The following is an 8,049-nucleotide window of genomic DNA, read 5'->3' as shown; positions in this document are numbered from 1 at the left end:
TTTTTGTGTCCAAAATATCGAGAACCCGACACAGTGGCCTCTCTCTTTGTGATATTATTTTCTCTTTCATATTCCTATCCTTATCTTCTGTCATGTCAAGTCATATCAATCTTTATCTTCACCATCACAGGAAGTTTTATTACTAAAATACTTGAAATTGTAAAATTTATATTACAATTCGTTCAATCCCATGTAAAAAGATGTACCTAATATTTGATTTCCATAAGATACGCATGTGGCCGCCTTCTGACTAAACATTATTTATTGATATTAATTTCATATCCCTGTGGCCGCCTTCTGACTAGATATTATTTATTGATATTAATTGGATATTGGTTAGTCGGTTAATGAGGCGGTGTTTGTCATCGGTACGTATGAAATGCCACTCGAGAGTGATCTACGAAAAGGAAAATTGATAGAGGTTTTTCTTTTATATATATATGTATCAACGATGAGATACTCCCTGTACATTGTTCTCCTGCTCTTCTTTGTCTCTTGTTCACTCATATCACCATATTCAACAATCACTGTTGGATTCCGGTTTCCTCATCATCATCGCTGATCCTTCTGAGTCCCTCTGCAGCAGAGGAAGAGAGATGTTGGAGATAATTACTGCAAGTTACATTCAAAAGTCTTTAGGTTCAGGTAGTTTATATACGATTTAAATTTAAGAAGGAAGTGTCAGTCAGGTTAGAATTTTAATTTAGAAATTGTTAGTCATTCATGTTTGAGATTAGCATATCTTTCTTGACGCTTTTGAATGAATTTAATCATATAACTTCGAGCAATAGCAATAGAATCAATGCAATTTAATGAACAACCGATCATATCAAATTAATTATTTTACTCTGTGGTTTCCTCCCCTCTATCTATAGCCCCTGCAGATTCGTTGATGTGACTTTAAAGCCTACACACTCTGTCCAGTTGATGAGGGATTGTAGAGGACACGCCACTTCAGTTTCACAACGACGCAGCTACATCCCAACCTGCCACGGATTCTATGAGATTCACCGACGCTGATGAGGGATCCGAACGCCAACAGAGGTTGCCGGTATTGTGATATGAGATGGCCGGAGGCAAAGAAGAGGAAGAAAGAGGAACGCTGGTACAGACCGAGTGAACAGGAAGACATGTTAAACGTTTGGTATGTGTGTGCCATCCAGGCTCTGCTGTAGAGTCCCTTGTGGGAGTTAATGCTGGTTGGGTTTTTAATGCATATTTGTATAGCTTTTACGCACTTGAGCACTTTCCATTCCACTCAGCCCAAACCAAGGGATTGTTGTTCATTCTCATGGTGGGTGGGTTAGTTTACAGTGAATGTCATTTTGTATTCATAATAATCTCCGATGTCCGTACAGGAATAAGAATAACTGAAGTTTTATGTTAATTATGTTGTGTATAAATGTCTTAAAATTTAGCATGTTTTGTATTGGATGTCTTAAAATTTAGGACGGTGGCGGTGTTACTTTAAATTCAGAAACCACCATGAACAAATTAGTTGATTGTTTGTGTTATAAAAAAATAATTGTGCATGTTTAAGGTAAGTTAGTTGATAGTGAATGATTTTGACATGGTTACGGTTACGTATTCATAATAATCTTTTTCATAATCATTTATGTTTCTCTGGATAAATGTTTCCATTTTACGATGGGTTTGTATAGTATTTGTTAGAATTAGAATTAGAATGGTGGAGGTTTTTAGATAAATTAGTTTTTTTTTTTTGGGAATGGTTGAGAGTATTTGGATTATAAATTTTCTGGAATGGGGGAGAGTATTTGTATTATAAATTTTTTGGAATGGGTGAGTATTTGTATTATATATGGAGAGGCCCCTTTTGCTTTTCTTATTGTTGTTGCTCACACTAAGCCCTACAATAAGCCATACACTACTCTATGTTGTGGTCACCAACCTAGTGGTATTCATATCATTTGTTAGGCTCAGGTCTAGTCCTACCTCATGACCTAGGATTTTGTGGTGTGTGTGACAAATTTTCCCCGATCAAAATGAGGGCAAGGGTTCATAGGGTTCTCGTTAGATCTTTCCATCTTCCTTCCCCTCAGCGGGAAAGCAACTTCGTACCTTTTTTCCTCTCCCTCTCGACGGTCGAGCCCGTGATCAGGGAACTCACTTCATCAATCAAACTATTGCTACACTGACCGATCATTTTTGATCCAGCATCATAAGAGCAATCTTTATCATCCGCAGGCCTGCCCCTACTATTCTGATTTCAGGGGAACTGCTCGATCTCCAACTAGCTAGAGATAAGGAGAGGAGGGAGAAACTATGACTTGTCTCCCCTCTATATGGAATCTTGTTTCCGGTATCTATTCCCTACTATTCTCTTCCTATTAGTAAGAAAGTTGGTAGCTAAATCGTTGATTGGTTAATGAATGAAAATCGCTCGACCTTGGAATGGGTAAGAGTATTTATATTATAAATTTTCTTGGTTTACATTAAATATATTAGGAATTAGAATTAATTCATCCAAATATATTACTATTTTCTTTTATTTGTATTAAAAACAATTCCTATGTTTCTTTAAAAGTGCAAGATCCTTACCTAAATTGAGATCCTTACCGAAATGAGAAGATCAACAGCAACTCCCAGATTTTCAAACGTCATAAGTTTTTTAATTTTACTTAGACGTTGGATGGAGGCAGTGCTGGCAGTGAAGCCCGCGCAATGGGGATCCTAAAGTAGCCAGCGGCGAACGGAATGTACCGGTAGATGGAGCCGGTGCCGAGGTGGGCCGATGGGATGGCCGCCGAAGAGATATTGCTACGGCCGGCAGTATTGCGGACTGTGGCCTGTTGCGGCATTGCCAGAGTGTCGTCTGAAATTAAACTGAAGGGAAGGGAAAATGTTACATAAGTAGACAGTGTGATAAGTATTTATTTTTTATGTAAACGCGTGGAGTGACTTCTTAATACGTGGCAGTGAAATATATGATTTTTAAATTAAATATGCTATTAAAAAATATATTTAACTAAATATTTTCCTGAAATCAAACCTCGTTCACTAAAAAATCAAAATTCTTAAAATCACGCAATTCCAATATAAACCACTTATTAAGGTTCACTGCATTTTCAATTTCTTGATTTAAAAGACAGTTGGTTTTATTATAATCATTTAGTTTTATAATAAATTTGTATCTCAACAGAAACATCAATCTTTTGAATTGTACCTTAGCACCCAACATGTTACCATGGCTTTTTTGAGTTGTACCTTAGCACCTAACATCCATGGCTACAGGTCAAAACTTAACCTGTAATTGCATACTCTATAATGGTTTCGAAATTCATTCTCCTCTTCCTTATACAACTTTAAATACTAGACAACATAAAGGTCAAACTCAGCATTCCTGCTATTTTATATTTATTGGGCATTTTTTGTTAGAAACTGCTATTAGAAACAGCAAAAGGCTCATTGCTTTTTAACGTTAAAGCAGTTTCTAATCTTAATGTGACCCGATCTAATCTTAAAGCATTTAGATTTTATCCTAAAGCAGTTTCTAATCTAAAGCATTAGATCTTAAGCGTTGAATTGGTATATGATGGACGTACCAGATTAGAGTTAAATAATATATAAAGGATTGGGTCCTCTCTCTCCCACACACAAGAGTTGCTTTCTTCTCCATCAAGAAGCACATAAAGAGAGTGAGGGCAAGAGGAGAGAAACCGAATTCTGAAGAAGAAGACAGAAGATGGCAGCGATTACATCTTCCGCTGTTAGTCAAGGTATGTCATCTTAAACAACATATTAAGTTCTGAATGTAAAATATTTGGTATTGATGATCTTTGGGCTGTAATTTGAATTGTTCATAATTAATTAAGAAAAATTTACATTTGGTATCAGAGCCACAATCAATAACTGAATATTTCCTATGATAATGATGGATCCACAAGGCTTAATATTGTCGCGATCCCTGTGATATAGAAATTGTAGCGATCCCTGCGATATAGAAATTGATTTGGTATATATTATAATTAATCGCTCAATCTCAATCCCTGGCAATCTGTGCGCCATTATATTCTACCTCAGTATAGTCTATGCGGCAATATAATCTGCAATACTACGCTCTTTCGTAACCCTCTGTCGCATTGAAAATCACCATTCAAGATGTCATTTTCGGTAGCTGTGCTGTTGACATCGCTCATATCAATGGAGACCACCTAGTGCCGTGTGGATGATGAACCATTCACATTTCTTTATTGTTATGTCAATAGGCGGGTATATATGCGTTGTACATAAGTTGTAATTAACAACAACTTCTGCTATTTTATCAAGGATCTGCTACTTTAGTGAGGTCCATGTGACTTCCGTTATTTTGTCGAGTTGCTATCGATTGAGAGCCTTCAGCCTTATATTGCCTGCAGAATCGCATGACCGAAATATTTTCTAGCCCTGTTTCGAAATTTGATCGTCATGGTGAATGAAACTCCATCCTTCGAAGCTAATCAAGTTTCGATCTTTCCTTGGCCAACGCTGGTTTTAAATTTTGGATTTTAGGGCAAGATTTATGCACTTTTGGCATTGTTTGAAATTTGGGCATAAAAGTATGTAGTGCGGGGATGCAAAAATACAGCTGAGCTTGTGAGCTGTTAGCGTCCGTCAAACCGCGTCGTTCCTTTTAATGTTTACGCGGTGAAAATTATGTCTCCGAAGACTTTCTTCCCTCATGTGTTGCATTCTCACTTGAAAAAAATAATTCGACAGAATAATAAATGTGGTATAAGCCGGCATTCATAATCCTGGTAGATAGTCGAATTTGTGCACTGTAAGAAGACTAACGATTAGCATATACAGCCGTTAGGCATTAAAGGCTGCCATGCTGTGTTTTGAAGCCTAGTTACAGAACCTCTCATTAATATCTATTAATGCCAGTAACAGAACCTCGAATTATCTCTGAGCGTTGAAAGATTGTGAAATCTTCGAATTTCCCAGTAATTGTTCTGTGACTGATTGTTTTGCATCAAGTATGTGTTATAAATCATTTATGCACATGAGGTTTATGATTTTGTTAATCACCAAAGTGGTCAAAATCAGAATGTTGTTTTGCATAAGGTATGTGTTATAAATTATTTATGCACATGAGATTTATGATTTTGTTAATCACCAAAGTGGTCAAAATCAGAATAATCATTTAGTGCATAAGTGACATAATGATTATTGATAGAAATTGCCAGTTATAATAATACCAATTAAGAACTGGCGTCACTAATGATAGAACCTGAGAACTTACCCAAAGGAAAGTCTTGTTCTATAACTAGTTGACATGATGAGGTTTGATAGATATTTTGATTAAATAAATATTGATCATCCAAAGATGTCAGTTCTATTTAATTGAATATATTTATTACCTACTTATGTTTTGGTATTTAATTATGTTAAGTATAAGATAGTATCTACCCAAAGGAGTGCTATATTATACTATTATGTCTACATCTGAATCGCGTTAGTTATGAGCTTATAGTTATTTCATTTGCAGGTTGTCTATCTTTCGTATGTTTTGAATCAAATTTAGTTGAAGTTCCTATTAATACATGGTGGCTTGATACTGGTGCTACAACTCATGTTTCCAACAATATGCAGGGATTTCTTACGATCCGAACCATAAATCCAAATGAAGATCGTTTTCTCTTTATGGGAAACGGAATGAAATCTTCAATTGAAGGCATTGGGATTTATCGTCTAATTCTAGAAAGTGGATATGTATTAAACTTATACAGTACCCTTTATGTACCTTCATTATCTAGAAACCTTATTTCCGCAAGTAAATTGGATATTTCTGGTTTTAGTTGGGACTTATCGTCTAATTCTAGAAAGTGGATATGTATTAAACTTATACAGTACCCTTTATGTACCTTCATTATCTAGAAACCTTATTTCCGCAAGTAAATTGGATATTTCTGGTTTTAGATGTATGATTGGATCTGGTTGTTTCGATTTATATAAGAATGCTGATAATGTTGGTTCTGGTATTCTAATTGATGGTTTATATAAATTGAAACTGAATGACACTTATGCGAATTCCTTGTTGAATGTAGTAAATAATGTTGGATGAAAACGTAGCATGTTGAATGAAAATTCTGCTTTCTTGTGGCATAAACGACTAGGTCATATATCCAAAGAAAGAATGATGAGATTAGTAAGTAATGAAATTTTGTCAAATTTGGACTTTAGTGATCTAGAATTATGTGTGGATTGTATTAAAGGTAAACAAACCAAACATAATAACATAATAAGAAAGGAGCCACTAGAAGCAGCCAGCTTCTTGAACTAATACACACTGATATTTGTGAATGTCCTTGAGACGTTTGTAAATGAAGTTGAGAGGCAATTAGAAACTGGTAATGCAAGATTCATTGAGAATGGTGAAGTCAGTGGGAGTACTAGAAGAGAAATAGTAGAAATAAAGGAAACAAGGGTAAATGTTACATTACCTAGAATAGTTCCTCCATCTACTATTACTCCAAATGTTGTTCCAGCTGTTGTATAACAGCATGATGATAATGAACAACATATAAATGAAGAAGTACTTCCTGAAGGAAATGACTTACATAATGCTGATATGCATGAACCACAACAAGTAGCATTAAGAAGACCTCAAAGAAATCGTAGGTCAGCTATTTCTAATGATTATGTGGTTTATATGCAAGAATCAGATTATGATATTGGAATCAATAAGGATCCAGTTTCGTTTTCACATGCTGTAGAAAGTAAAGAGTCAAAGGAATGGATTAATGCCATGAAAGAAGAACTGAAATCCATGCAACAGAATGAAGTTTGGGATCTCGTTGAGTTACCACATGGCTGTAAAAGAGTCGGATGCAAATGGGTTTTTAAAACCAAACACGACTCTAGTGGTAATATCAAACGGTATAAAGCTAGACTTGTTGCTAAGGGTTACACTCAGAAAGATGGTGTTGATTACAAGGAGACATTTTCTCCTGTTTCGAAAAAGGACTCACTAAGAATAATAATGACATTAGTAGCTCATTATGATTTGGAGTTGCATCAAATGGATGTGAAAACAGCTTTTCTGAATGGAGATCTTGATGAGGATGTTTATATGGATCAACCTGAGGGTTTTTCTGTAGAAAGTAAAGAACAATTGGTGTGTAAACTTAAGAAGTCAATGTATGGGCTTAAACAAGCATCCCGGCAGTGGTATATTAAGTTCAATACCATTATTACATCTTTTGGTTTTAAGGAAAATACGGTTGATCACTGTATATACCGAAAGATCAGTGGGAGCAAGTTTATTTATCTGGTCCTTTATGTTGATGACGTCTTGCTTGCTGCAAATAATTTAAGTATATTGCATGAGACTAAGGAATTTCTCTCAACGAAAGATTACATGCTCATCCAATGAATCAGAAGTGATTGGATATAGCGATTCAGATTTTGCTGGATGCATCGATACTAGAAAATCGACTTTTGGTTACCTGTTTATGTTTGCTCAAGGTGCCATATCATGGAAAAGTGCGAAACAGACTATCGTTGCTTCATCCACTATGGAGGCAGAATTTGTGGCATATTTTGAAGCCACAATTCATGCATTATGGTTGCGGAACTTTATTTCAGGACTTGCGGTTGTCGACACCATTAGCAAGCCACTGAAAATTTATTGTGATAACTCTGCAGCAGTATTTTTCTCAAAGAACGACAAGTACTCTAAAGGTGCCAAACATATGGAACTGAAGTATCTTGTTGTGAAAGATGAGGTTCAGAAACAAAGAATTTCAATCATGCACATCAGGACAGAACTTATGATTACAGACCCTTTGACGAAAGGGTTACAACCAAGACAATTTAAGGAACATGTTCAAAGAATGGGTCTTGGTTGTATTAATGATAATTGATGTGTGACATTCTGAGCTCTTTTATGTGTTTCTGATATACAATCATGTGTTTCTTGTTTTAATGTAGTAATACGTATTTTATGTAATTTTAAACAAGAAAGAGTCTTATAAAGATATTATGTTTAATCATTATGATATAAGACATTATGTGGACCATTATGCTGTTTTATATAAATTATGAGTA

General features: G+C 35.4%; 1 long non-coding RNA gene across 1 annotated transcript; it reads left to right on the top strand.

Moving 5' to 3' along the window:
• The first annotated feature begins 427 nt into the window (after positions 1-427).
• LOC149139258 (uncharacterized) lies at positions 428-1,387 on the top strand. The gene is made up of 2 exons (XR_016264472.1): positions 428-645; positions 876-1,387. It is a non-coding gene; the product is annotated as an uncharacterized LOC149139258 (long non-coding RNA).
• Positions 1,388-8,049: the final 6,662 nt, after the last annotated feature.

This window comes from Pinus tabuliformis, chromosome X (genome assembly GCF_031772625.1).
Source record: "Pinus tabuliformis cultivar Carrire ecotype Pingquan chromosome X, CPIR1, whole genome shotgun sequence".
In the NCBI taxonomy this organism is placed as follows: domain Eukaryota; kingdom Viridiplantae; phylum Streptophyta; class Pinopsida; order Pinales; family Pinaceae; genus Pinus; species Pinus tabuliformis.
The sequence above is the reverse complement of the archived record's forward strand: the minus strand, read 5'-3'. Positions and strand labels throughout refer to the sequence as shown.